Here is a 14280-nt window from a genome sequence, read left to right as displayed (position 1 = left end):
ACACTAGATTGAACCTAACTGAGCTGAACTGAATATGCCAGGACTCTTTATGATGACTTTGTGGGTTGGTGTTTTTATATTCTTTGTTTCTTGCTTTTTTTTACCGTATGCATGACTTGTTATTTTTGCACGTTGGGTGTTTTATGTTTTCCTTTGAATGGATTCCACAGCTTCCTTTGTTTCATGGCTGTCTGTGGGAAGGCAAATCTCTGGGTTGTAGACTGCATACATACTGTTAATGTTTGAGGGTATTTCATGTAATGGTCTTTCTGTAGGAGCGGTGTTTGGGTTATTGTTGAAGATAAGGGATGCTTAGGAATGTGGGCTATCCAATCAGGAGAGTGGAATGGGGAGAAGGTTCCAGAGAAGGCTGGGGGAGTGGTTTTGTGACTGACAACGGTGGTGGGTCTTTGTCTTTGTTTGGTGGGAGATGAAGAAAGATGCTAGAGAGAACCACTCATAGGATTTGATCAGGTGGAGAAACATGATTTGATGGAACCCAGGCGTGGAGGTCTGCCAAGGATCCGGGGATATGGCTTTTGAATGATTTGAGCTCCAAACTGTGCACATTTGACTGTTTAATTATAATGAACCTTTTTGGTTCTTTTTCCCCCTTTGTTTTCTTTACTAACTCTTTGCTTAAATTAACGTTCACAAATATACTTCTTTATAATTGTTTGTGGTGTGCGATCTATTATTTCATGCTGACTGGCTAATGCAGGGCAGTAGATCACAGAGCAGTCACACCAGCCGGGCTCTGGGTAGGTGAGACATCCCAACCCCATGGACTTGGCGGGACCAAGGTCATATACTCCCTGGACGTGCGAAGACTGAGAAAGGTGGGTTTCTCGCTGCGGAATCCAGTGCCTGTTAGCGAGGGGCTAACAAGCCGTATTTCCAGAGATGCCCAGCCAAAGGGGGTTTCAATTCGCTAACAATAAATGCATTTTGAATCTTTGAATCTTATGGCTACCGTCAGGGCGTAGGCAAAGGAGCCTGAGGAAAGACACTCAACATTTTAGGAAAATATTTTTCCCTCCGCCAGCAAGTTCCTGACAGATCATGAATTCTATCTCACTCTTTGCACTTCTTTCTGATATTTCTTATCCTAATTTTTAGTTTTTTAAAAATTTATTGCTATGTACCATTGCTGTAAAACAACAAATATCACATGTGTTAGTCATAATAAACCTGGTCTTGTATCTGTTTTGCATTTCAAATAGTTCCTCTATTTTTAGAGCAGTTTCACCTTCTAATCATGAATTATCTGACTGCACACGAATGGCTTTGCAGAATGGAGCATCAGGCAGGGAGTACAATGTGCACACACTATGTTAATTGCACATTTAATGGTGTTGACTGATACACGAGGCCTTCAGTCCTTGCTTTTGAATTACATGCCAGTCAGATAATACAGAAGTGGAAAGTCAGGGAAAGAAGCTGGAGAGAGGTTACGTCAGATGAGCTCTTTGAGCAGAAGACAATTGTTGGCAGGTTTATCGCTGCTGCATGTACTGAGATACGGTGAAAAGATTTTGCTTGTGTGCCATCCAGCCAAGTTGCTTCATCGATCAACTCATACAAAATGCTGAAGGAACTCAGCAGGTCAGGCACGTCTTAGCCTGAAATGTTCAAAGTTCAAAGCACATATATTAGCAAAGTTTAATTACTAGAAACAACCCGGAAATTCATCTCCTTACAGGCAGCCACAAGACAAAGAAACCCAATAGGACCCATTAAAATAACATTGTCAAATACCCAATGTGCAGGAAAAAGAATTAGTACAAACAACAAAAGCAAGCAAACAACTGAATTCAACACAAAAATGAGTCCACAGCCACGAAGCCGGTCTTCACTGCAGCCGATCCAGGAGCCTGCGAATTGCAGGCCACAGCCTTAGTACAGCGCAGAGAAGAGTAAATTTCATGAAGTAGCGAGCTGAACTATCCTGTCCCTCACCTCTGGCCCTGACACCCCGACCTTTTCAACTTGGCCCAGTGCTCAAATCATCCAAACCTTGGGTCGTCGTTCGTTCTTGGACCCGGGCCCTGCTACTTCACTACACTCTGAGGCCCAGGCCCTGCCACCTTGATCCGGCCTGTACCTGACCTTTCCAATTCGGCCTGGCTCTTAAATCAATCAAACCTCGGGCCACTCCTTGCTCTCAGACCTGGGTCCTGCCACTTCGATACGTTCCTGGGCCAAGGCCCTGCTGCTTTGATTTGGCCCAGACCCAACCTTTCCAATCAAGGCAGCAGCTATGGATAAGAATAAACAATGAATGTTTTGGGCTGAAACATCCTGATGAAGGGTTTCAGCCCGAAATGTTGACAATGAATCCATCACCATAGATGCTGCTTGACTTAATGAGTTCCTCTAGCACTTAACGTGTATTACTCTGGATTTCCAGCATGTGCAAAATGTCATGTTTATTATTTCATAGATAAGTACGAAGGGATAAACAAAAACAGAATGTAGAATATAGTTTTACAATAATAGATAAACCGCACTGCAGGTTGTTCACTAAGGAGCACGGGCCATGTTGAGATAGATTGGAAGGGGTTTTTAAATCATACAAGAGGTCGATTCATGAGTTGGCTGACACTGGGAAAGAAGCTGTCTTTAGGCCTGGTGACATGTGCTTTCAGGCTTTTGTATCTTCTGCCTAAGAGAAGCCACCTTCGGTCAAAGTTGACCATGGATGTTGCGTCATAGCTGTCTAGATACGCAAGCCAGGGCAGGATGATGTGGAGAGCAAACTGTTGCCCATGTAGCAAACTCCCCTTCTCCATACAGCTGATGAACCCAAAGGAACGGCAGAGACCAATACCGTTTGGTACCAACAGCATCACAGGAGTCGCCAGTCAGCATTGAACTCAATGCAGGACTGCCTTAGGGACCTCCAGTTCCGGATTTTTTCCCTCGGGGTTTACTTCCAAAGCTTTCCCCAACGAATGGGTATAGCCGAAAGGCAGTGGAGGTCTGAGATCAGAGTTTTCTTTCTCCTAGATGAGCTGCCAACCATGGCTGACGAGCCCCATCTGCTGAAAATGACTGGGTTTAAGGCACCAGTAACCCGCCTTTGTTCCTTCTCTTGTCAGTATAAATGGTTCCACCGGGCTTAGTATCCAAGCCACACACGAAGGCCAGGAGATGGACTTGGTTGTCAGAAGCTATTTGAGGCGCATGGCACTGGGAGCATTTAATAGGAAGTGGGAGCTTGTCCCCATTACCACCCCCAGCTATAACAACCATAAGGGATTGGTAGAAAAGAGAAAGTCCAGGGTGGAAGAAGTCCTTCATTATATTAGCTGCTTTACTGAGGCAGCAATATGCCATCCGTGATTTTAAGGGGAACAGTTAGCAGTTCCACGTGTAAGTGCCAGCACTGTCAAGCAAACACTTTTTCTTCTTCTTCACCCCTTCCTTCCTCCACCAGTCACCTCCCAGCTTTGCCTATGAGCTGCCTCCTCACCTGGTCCCACCTCTCACCTTCCCTTACCCCCACCTGAAATGCCGACGGATTCCTTCTTTTCCATAGGTGCTGTCTGGCCTGCTGAGTTCCTCCAGCAGTTCTTGTGTGTTACTTTGGATGTCAGGCATCTGCAGAATTTCTCCTGCTTATCCAGGTCAATCTCCTCTGCACTTTTCCTCCTTCTTTGCACATTGGTTGTCAGTTTTTGTGTATATTTTTTCATAAATTCTATCATAGTTCTTTATTTTCCATAAATGTCTGCAGGAAAATGATTCTCAAGGTAGCATATGGTGACATATATGTACATTGATAATAAATTTTACTTAGAAGTTGTACGACTTTGATTAGAGCACCTTTCTGTTGAAGACGATGAAGAGTTGCAGCTTGGTGGGGGGTGAGAAAGAACAGAAGAAGACAAGTGAAGCAGAGGGTATGGGCTGGTATAATGGAACAGAGAGAGTTCAAGTCAGGCAGTGTAGGTGTGTTTTGAAAATGATGTACTTTTAAACAGAAAGACACTCTGCTCTGAATCGCACATCTCTGTGTGAACAGCACCATCATGTGACGAACCAGACTGTTTGCAACACAGCTGACAATTTTAACCTCAAGATGGAATAGAACAGAACAGAACTTCATCGTCTTTGCTCAAGCCAGCAAGATTGTGCTGCCATTCCAGTCTGTCCAAAACAGACATTTACAAATCATGTGGAATGGCTCTATTAAAAAAAACAAAAAATTTAAAAAAGCTTCACTTTATACTTATAACAACACAGCAAGAGGCAATTTCAAACTTCAAAGTTCAACATCAATTTATTATTTAAGTATGTACATCTCACTGTCCTGAAATTAATTTCTCCCGACTAACTTCACTACTACTTTATTATTTCCTGTCAGTCACCTTATGTAACTGTATGAATGTACAATCAATGTATATATCTCATGCATTTGTATTTATTGTGTGTTAAATATTATCAGTATTGTGTTTTTTACCTTTGGTGTCTTTTTTGTGCTGCATCACGTCAGATCTGGAGTAGCACTTGTTTCATCCTCCTTTACACTTGTGTACAAGAAATTACATTAAGTAATCTTGAATTTTCTTGCAGGCGTTTATAGAAAAACTATCCACAAATCAACAATGACTGACAGACAACCAATGTGCAAAAGAAGTCAAATAGTGCAAATATAAATAATACTGAGAAGATAAGTTGGCCAGTCAAGTCCATGCCAGCTACAGAGTAACAATCTCGTCAGCCCGTTTCCCCTTCCTAATTTCCTTGTACTCTTGCAATTTATTCTCTGTTACTCATCCACACTGATCCTTTTTGCCATTCGTTCGTTTGTTACGTGTCGGGTCGTTATGGTGTGGGTGATCATGGTCTCTCCATGATCATGGTTGTTCTTGACAATTTTTTTCTACACAAGTAGTTTGCCATCTTCTGGGCAGTGTCTTTACAAGACAGGCGATCCCAGCCATTATCAACTCTCTTCAGAGATTGCCTGCCTGGCGTCAGTGGTCGCATAACCAGGACTTGTGATGTGCACCGGCTGCTCACACGACCATCCACCACCTGCTCCCGTGCCTTCACGTGACCCTGATCACTGGGGGGGGGGCGGGGGGGGTGGTGAAGCTAAGCAGGTGCTGCTTTGCCCAAGGGTGACCTGCAGGCCTAGTGGAGGGAAGGAGCACCTTACACTTCCCTTGCTAAAGATGCATCTCCAACTCATCATCCTGCCACCTACTATTAGCCTACACTAAGGGGCAATTCATAGCAGGCAAATTACTTACCAGCATGTATCTTTGAGATGGGGAGGAAAATGGTGAACTTGATGGGGGGGGTAGCCCACATGGTCCTCACGGCCAGTACCAGAGACCATGAATGAACCTGGGTCCCTAGCAGGAGCAGGTAGTAGCACTGACATTTCTTATCAGACATCACATTTTTCCACATCCTGACTAGTAATTCGTGATTAGGAATTGATTGTCAGGCGTACTGAGATAGAGTGAAAGACTTGCTTTTGTATGCCAACCATACGGATCATTCCAATTTTTCAAGTTGACAGTAGCGTAGTGGTTTAGCACTGATACAGTACCAGGGACCTGGGCTCGCTGTCTGTAAGGAGTTTGTACGTTCTCCCGTGATTGCGTGGGTTTCCTTCGGGTGATCCGGTTTCTTCCCACAGTCCAAAGTGGTGGAGGTCAGCAGGTAATTGGTCACACGAGTGTAACTAGGCAGCAGGAGTTTTTTGGGCCTGTAGGACCTGTTACTGTGCGGCAGCTGGAAACAAACAAACGCTTTTGTCTGCATGCCATCCAGATGAACCACGCATAAATACACTGATGAAATAAAGCTAAATTAAGTGTTGGGGTTACAGAGGCAGTGCAGGTGAACAATGAAGTGCATAGGCCGTGACGAGGTAAGTCAGAGAGCAAGAGTTCATATTTATCATACAAGAGGTCCATTTAAGTGCCTTAAAACAGCAGGGTAGAATCTGTCCCTGAGCCCTTGAGTCTGCACTCTCCCACTTTTGTATCTTCTCCCGATGGGAGAAGGGAGAGAGAGGGAATTACCAGGGATGAGGGAGGGATCCGTGATCATGCTGGCTGCTTTCCCAAGGCAGTGAGAAGTGCAGACAGACTCGATGGAGGTAATTTCTATCAGCCAGGCTAAAGGAACAGGTAAAAACACGCCACAGGCAATATGACATGGTAAAATTTGACGCTGTCCATTTTGATATTAAAAGAAAGAGGGCAATATTTTTTAAGTAGTTGGAGATCGAAAGAGGTTGTTGTTCAATGGCACCTTGGCATCCTTGTATATAAACCACTGAAAGTTTATATAAAGACCAGACGATGTAGTACCAGAATTAAGCCATTTGTCCCATAGAAGCCTGCCCTGCCATTTAATCATAGGTGATTTATTATCCCTCTCAATCCCATTCCCCTGCCTCTCCCTGCAACCTTTGACACCCTTAGTAGTCAAGCACCTGAAAAAGGATCTCGTGCTTTCCTGGTGTATATGACGAATGAACTCTTCTCGGGTTTCCAGCCAGGTACAATTATCGATTGTAACCGACGTTTCGATGACAAGTTCTGCCATCTTTATCAGGAATGATGCTCAGGTCCGGTGATATTTATAGCCCAAACGTCCATCCTTCCTGATTGGTTAGTCCTCATCCAATCAGGTTTCTGCTATCCCACCTTGATTATAATTGAATTACAGGATTGACTTTGATGGCACAAAACTACTACGCTTCATCAATGGCTTTTGTGACCAGGTGGTGAAGGAAGTAATTGAAATAAAACTAGAGGAAAAGAATTTTAACAAAGATGAAGGTCTCACTCTCAGTAAGAACTGAAGTTTGATTATAAACAAGGTTTGGGACAGCAGAAACCTGATTGGATGAGGACTAACCAGTCAGGAGGGACAGACATCAGGGGTATAAATCCCATTGGACTAGACATGCCGAGGCATCATCCCTGATGGAGATGGCAGAGTTTGTCATCGAAACATCCATTAAAAATCAATACCTGCACCCGGCTGGAAGCCCGAAAAGACTTTATTAATCAAGAATCTATCAACCTGGTGTTTAAATGTACGCAATGACTTGGCCTCCACAGCTGACTGTGGCAATGAATTCCACAGATTCACCACTCTCTGCTTCAAGAAGGTATCACAAGCAACCATTAAGGAAAAAGGCTTGGCCTTATTGCAAGAGGATTGGAGTACAAGTATAAGCTCATCTTTCTGCGGTTATATGGGACCCCAATGAAACCACACGTGGAACACTGCATATATTCTCAGTGGCTACTTTATTAGATACACCTCTACACCTGCTCATTAATGTAAATATCTAATCAGCCAATCATGTGGCAGCAACTCAATGCCTATAAGCATGCGAACATGCTACAGAGCAGGGGTTGTAATCTTTTTTATGCCATGGACCCCTACCATTAACCGAGAGGTCCATAAACCCTAGACTGGGAACCCCTGCTTTAGAATCAGAGCCAGAATCAGGTTTAATATCTCCAGCATCTGTCATAAAGTTTGTTAAGTTAGCGGCAGCAGTAAAATGCAATACATGATAATATAGGAAAATAAGTAAATAAATTACTGTAAGTACATACATATATATTAAATAGTTAAATTTAAAAAGTGGGCGCGTGGCCAAGTGGTTAAGGCGTTCGTCTAGTGACCTGAAGGTCGCTAGTTCGAGCCTTGGCTGAGGCAGCGTATTGTGTCCTTGAGCAAGGCACTTATCCACACATTGCTCTGCGACGACACCGGTGCCAAGCTGTATGGGTCCTGGTGCCCTTCCCTTGGACAACATTGATGGCATAGAGAGGGGAGACTTGCAGCATGGGCAACTGCCGGTCTTCCATACAACCTTGCTCAGGCCTGCGCCCTGGAAACCTTCCAAAACATAAATCCACAGTCAAAGAAGAGCGCATGCGCAAATTGACACAACACAAACTACAAGAACCGACAGCCACTGCAATTGAAAATGACTCAGAGTCAGAATTGGATTCTGCAGAGAACACAGATGAAGAAGAGGAGGAAGAATTGGAAGCGATTGGAAGTAAAGGAGATGATAGAGACATGAGAGAGGCTATATTGCAATTAATGGCTGAATTAAGAAAAGTAAGAGAAGAGCTTAGAGATACGGAGATGTGCTATGATAAAGTTATGGCAAGACAGGACAAAATGGATAAGAAGCTTCAGAAGATGGAAAGAGAAATGGGGCATATGAATGATAGAGTGGAAAAAACAGAAAATGATTTGCTTGTCTGGAATTCGGAAAGAAACCGACTCTTGGAGAAAGCGGACATGTTGGAAAATTTTAGTAGACGTAATAATATTAAAATTGTTGGTCTTAAAGAAGGTATGGAGGGAGATAAACCAATAGAATTTTTTGAAAGATGGATCCCGGATGTTTTGCAAATGGAAGAGGAGGTTCGATCAATTGAAATTGAGCGGGCACATAGAGCTTTAAGACCAAAACCAAAAGATGACCAATATCCACGATCAATTTTAATAAAATTCTCAAGATTTCAAGACAAGGAAAGGATCCTACAGGCAGCTGCTCGAGCTGCCAAAGATAGAAAAGGGCCATTGATAATTGAAGGGAACAAAGTTTTTTTCTATCCTGATATAAGTTACGAACTTTTGAAGAGAAGGAAGAAATTTAATCCAGTGAAAAAAACCCTATGGGATCATGGTTATCAATTTACACTGCGTTATCCTGCAACCTTGAAGATTTTTTTGCCCGCTGGAGAAAAAAGATTTTTTGATGATTACCAGAAAGCAGAGCAGTTTGTGCGAGATTCTCTGAAAATTCACCAGATACAAGAACAAACCCAGGAGAGCGAGATAGATTGAAGATGAAGATTGGGTTAAAGAATGGACTTGATGGATTTTTGAAGCTGGATGAATGTATAAGTATATTATCAATTATACAAGGGGGGTAAGAAAGGTTAAAACTGGAGGAATATTAGTTGGGAAGAGTAATACTAATTTTGTCTATATATATATAATGTTTTTTTTGTTGCGGGGGAGCTGGAAGAAGCACTGATCGATTGCTACGCTAGTCATGTGTGCAAGCGTGGCTTTTGCCACGACCAGCAAAATGGAGGGGGGTAGTGTTGTGTATCCTTTCGTTCACAACATTAGTGGGGGGATATTTTGTTTTTTCTTTTTTTGTACTTTTTCTTTCTTCTTTTTTCTTTCTGCCTGGAAGGTTGGGAGGGAGACACATAGCAACATGGTGAAGTTTAAAGAGATTCCCCAAGGAACTATGAAAGTTGAGAAGATAAATAATGTTTTAGATTGGAGTAACTTTGTTAAGAATAATGACTAATTTATTGAATTTTTTGAGTTTTAATGTTAACGGGCTTAATGGACCAGTGAAAAGAAAAAGAATCTTAACACATATTAAAAAAATGAAGATAGATTTAGCTTTTTTACAGGAAACGCACCTAACAGAAACAGAACATCAGAAACTAAAGAGAGATTGGGTGGGTAGTGTTGTTGCGGCTTCATTTAATTCAAAAGCGAGGGGAGTAGCAATTTTGATCAATAAAACGTTACCAATTAGAATACAAAATGTAATAACTGATTCTGCGGGGAGATATGTGATTATACATTGTCAACTTTTTTCTGAACTATGGACTTTTATGAATATTTATGCACCAAATGAAAATGATGCAAAATTCATACAAGAAGCTTTTCTGAATTTGGCGGATGTGCATGAAAAAATATTAATTGGAGGAGACTTTAATTTTTGCTTAGACCCAGTCTTAGATAGATCAACTAAGGCTGTTATAAAATCGAAGGTAGTAAATTTAACTTTATCATTGATGAAGGATTTAAATCTGATTGATATATGGAGAAGAATCAATCCTAAAGAAAGAGACTATTCGTTCTACTCCCATAGACATAAAACTTTCTCAAGGATAGACTTGTTTCTATTATCAATGCATATTCAACACAGAGTGAAAAATATGGAATATAAAGCAAGAATATTATCAGATCATTCCCCTTTATTAATGACAATAATAATGGCTGATAAGGAAGAACTGGCTTATAGATGGAGATTTAATTCAACATTATTAAAACGTCAAGATTTTTGTGATTTTATGAAAAAGCAGATTCAATTTTTTTTGGATACAAATTTTCAGTCAGTGGATGATAAATTTATATTATGGGATGCGATGAAAGCATATCTTAGGGGCCAGATAATAAGTTATACGTCTAAAATTAAGAAAGAATATATGGCAGAACTAGATCAATTGGAAAAAGAGATTACAAAAATAGAAAAAGAACCTCAAAGATATATGTCAGAAGAAAAACGAAAACAACTTGTCAATAAGAAGTTACAATATAATACGCTTCAGACATATAGAACGGAAAAAGCAATTATAAGAACTAAACAAAGGTATTATGAGTTAGGTGAGAGAGCACATAAAATTGTTGCCTGGCAGTTGAAAACAGAACAAGCTTCCAAAACAATAAATGCAATTAGAACAAGGGCAAATAAAATATCTTATAAACCTCTTGAAATAAATGAAACCTTTAAAAATTTCTATTCTGAATTATATCAATCAGAATTCCAAAATGATGTTAATGAGATAGAAAGGTTTTTATCACAAGTTTCTCTTCCAAAATTGAATTTGGAAGAACAGAAGGGATTAGATATGCCTTTTACATTAAAAGAAGTTGAAGAAGCTTTAGGATCACTCCAAAGTAATAAATCTCCAGGAGAAGATGGTTTTCCACCTGAATTTTATAAAAAATTTAAAGATTTATTATTTCCTCTTTTTATGGAACTAATACGTCAAGCAGAAAAAATACATAAACTTCCAGAATCTTTTTCAACAGCGATTGTAATAGTATTGCCAAAAAAAGACAGAGATCTTATGAAACCAGCATCATACAGGCCTATTTCTTTATTGAATACGGATTATAAAATAATAGCAAAAATTTTATCGAATAGATTATCTAAATATTTACCAAAATTAATACATATGGATCAAACAGGATTTATTAAAAATAGACAATTGGCAGATAATGTAACCCGGCTACTCAGTATAATTCATTTGGCACAAAAAAGGGATGAGAAGAGTATAGTAGTAGCTTTGGATGCAGAAAAAGCATTTGATAGATTAGAATGGGATTTTTTATTTAAAGTACTAGAAAAATATGGGTTAGGAACATCTTTTATAAATTGGAATAAAACTTTAAATTCTAACCCTAAAGCTAAAGTAGTGACAAACTCTCAAATTTCAACACCATTCCAGTTAAAAAGGTCAACTAGACAAGGTTGTCCACTATCACCTGCTTTATTTGTATTGGCGATAGAGCCATTAGCAGAACTAATTAGAATTGATCCAGATATTATGGGTTTTAGAGTTAATCAGGAGGAATATAAAATTAATCTTTTTGCCGATAATGTTTTGATCTATTTAACAAATCCACAACATTCGTTACATAAATTATCTTCTAGATTGGATGAATATGGGAAGGTATCAGGTTACAAAATAAAAATTTCACTTTTATTGAGTGAAATTTTACCTCTTACTAAAGGAGACTATAGTCAATGTCGATTAGTAACCCAATTTAGATGGCCGGTAAATGGTATAAAGTACTTAGGTATAAGACTTGATAATGATGTAAAGAATTTATATAAATTTAATTATTTACCACTATTGAAAAAAATTCAAGAAGATCTTGACAAATGGATGATATTACCAATAACATTAGTAGGTAGAGTCAATGTTGTAAAAATGAATATATTTCCTAGATTACAGTATTTGTTTCAAACATTACCAATACAATTGCCACAGAAATTTTTTCAAGAGTTAAATAAATGTGTGAGAAAATTTCTTTGGAAAGGTAAAATGTCAAGAATATCATTGGAAAAATTGATATGTAAATTTGGGTTAGGAGGGTTACAACTTCCAAACTTTAAAAACTATTATAAAGCAAATCAACTTAGATTTATTGCATCTTTCTTCGATGATCGAAAACCAGCATGGATTAAAATAGAACTAGACAAGATAGGAGAAAATAGACCTGAAGATTTTATATATAAATGGGAATCTAAATCGATACGGGAAAAGAAAGAATCTCCTATATTAACACATTTGATTGATCTATGGAATAAGATAAATGTTGATTATGAAACACAGAAATCTCTATTAGCAAGGAGACCTTTGTTCCAAAACAGACTTATTCCTTTTACAATGGACAATCAACTTTTATATAATTGGTACCAAAAAGGGATTAAATTTATAGGAGATTGTTTTGAACGAGGTATATTGATGTCATTTGAACAATTAAAGGATAAATATAAAATATCTAATAATACTTTCTTTTGACACTTTCAATTAAGGGCTTACTTAAAAAGTAAGCTGGGTCAAACAATGTTTTTGCCAAAACCTAATGAAATTGAAAGTTTAATTCAAAAAGGGAAAATTAAAAAATATATTTCTTGTATGTATAATTTGATTCAAGAACAGACAATTAAACAAGGAACCCATAAGTCAAAGCAAAAATGGGAAACAGATCTGAATATTATTATTGATGAAACAAATTGGTCAAGACTTTGTCTTGACAGTATGACAAATACAATAAATGTTCGACTTAGATTAGTACAATATAATTTTTTACACCAATTATATATTACACCGCAAAAAATAAATAGATTAAATTCAAATCTATCTGATAAATGTTTTCGGTGTAATCAAGAAATTGGTACTTTTTTACATTCTACTTGGTCTTGTTTTAAAGTTCAACCCTTTTGGATAAATTTAAGAATCTTATTGGAACAAATTACTGCAACTCAACTTCCACATAACCCTGTATTACTTTTATTAGGTGATATTGAAGGGATAAAACCGAAACTTAAATTGAATAAATATCAGAAAGAATTTATAAAAATTGCATTGGCAGTAGCTAAGAAGACTATAGCAGTTACTTGGAAATCTGATTCGTATTTAAGTATGGATCGTTGGAATAATGAAATGGCTAGTTCTATTCCACTCGAAAAAATTACTTATAATTTAAGAGATAAATATGTAACATTTTTGAATATTTGGCGCCCTTATTTACAAGAGATAGGATGGCGTATTTAAGTGCTCCGATAAAGATTTTGGTCCCTTGGGGAAGGTAACGAATAATTATACCAAATTTATTTTGAATCCCATGGAGCATGTGGAAACCTTCCAATACCCAGGCGGTTCTTTTCTTTTCTTTTCTTTTTTTTTTCTTTTTCCTTCTTTTTAGGTAGGACTATATATGGGGGGGGGAGGGTAGATTCTTTTTTTTCATGTATTCTTTTTGAAAATTCAATAAAAATTATATTACAAAAAAAAACCTTCCAAGGTGCAAATCCATGGTCTCACGAGACTAACGGATGCCTATAAATTAAAAATAGTGCAAGAATAGAAATAATAAAAGTGAGGTGGTGTTCACGGGTTTAATGTCCATTTAGGAATCTCTTCCTAGGGAAGAAACTCTTCCTGAATCTAGAGGTTCAGTTGTTGTTCAGACCAAACATGAGAATGGAGAAGACATTTAATCTAAGTGACTTTGACTGTGGAACCACCAGATGAGGTGGTTCGAGTATCTCAGAAACTGTTTGAGTATCTCACACATAACAGTCTCTAGATTTTACAGAGAATGGTGTGAAAAGCAGAAAAAGAAATCCAGTGAGTGGCAGTTCTATCTGCGAAAATGTCTAGCTCATGAGAGAGGTCAGAGGAGAATGGCCAGGCTGGTTCAAGCTGACAGGAAGACAGCAATAACTCTAATAACCACGTATTACAACAGTGGTGTGCAGAAGAGCATCTCTGAATGTACAACACATCAAACCTTGAAGGGCTACAGCAGCAGAAGATCACGAATATAATACACTCAGCAGCCATTCTATTCGGTGCAGGAGGTACCTAATAAAATGGCCACCAAATGTAAGTTTGGTCTCCCAACCCAAGGTAGGATAGACTGGTGAGGGAGGGTTTACAATGAAAGTTCACCAGCCAAATTCTTGGGATTATGGAGCCTATACTGAGTTTAGAAGAATGAGAAGCAATCTTGTTGAAACATGCAAAGTCTTATGGAACTGAACAGATCATATGCAAGGACGAGGTTTCTCTGAGCTGGGAGGTCTATAGCCTGGGTCACAATCTCTAAAATCAAGGGGCAACAACTCACGATTGAGTTGAGAAGAAATTTTCGTCCAGAAGACAGTGAATCTTTAGAATCCTTTACCAAAGCAGCTTTTGGAAGCCTGGTCCCAGAATATATTCA

General features: G+C 39.0%; 1 protein-coding gene across 4 annotated transcripts in view; it reads right to left on the bottom strand.

Annotated features, from left to right (window-relative positions):
• aadat (aminoadipate aminotransferase) overlaps positions 1–14280 on the bottom strand; it is an 88379-nt gene that overhangs the window by 43907 nt on the left and 30192 nt on the right. The window lies entirely within an intron of this gene.

Source organism: Mobula hypostoma, chromosome 5, assembly GCF_963921235.1.
Source record: "Mobula hypostoma chromosome 5, sMobHyp1.1, whole genome shotgun sequence".
Classification (NCBI taxonomy): Eukaryota; Metazoa; Chordata; class Chondrichthyes; order Myliobatiformes; family Myliobatidae; genus Mobula; species Mobula hypostoma.
This window is presented reverse-complemented; position numbering and strand designations above follow the sequence as displayed.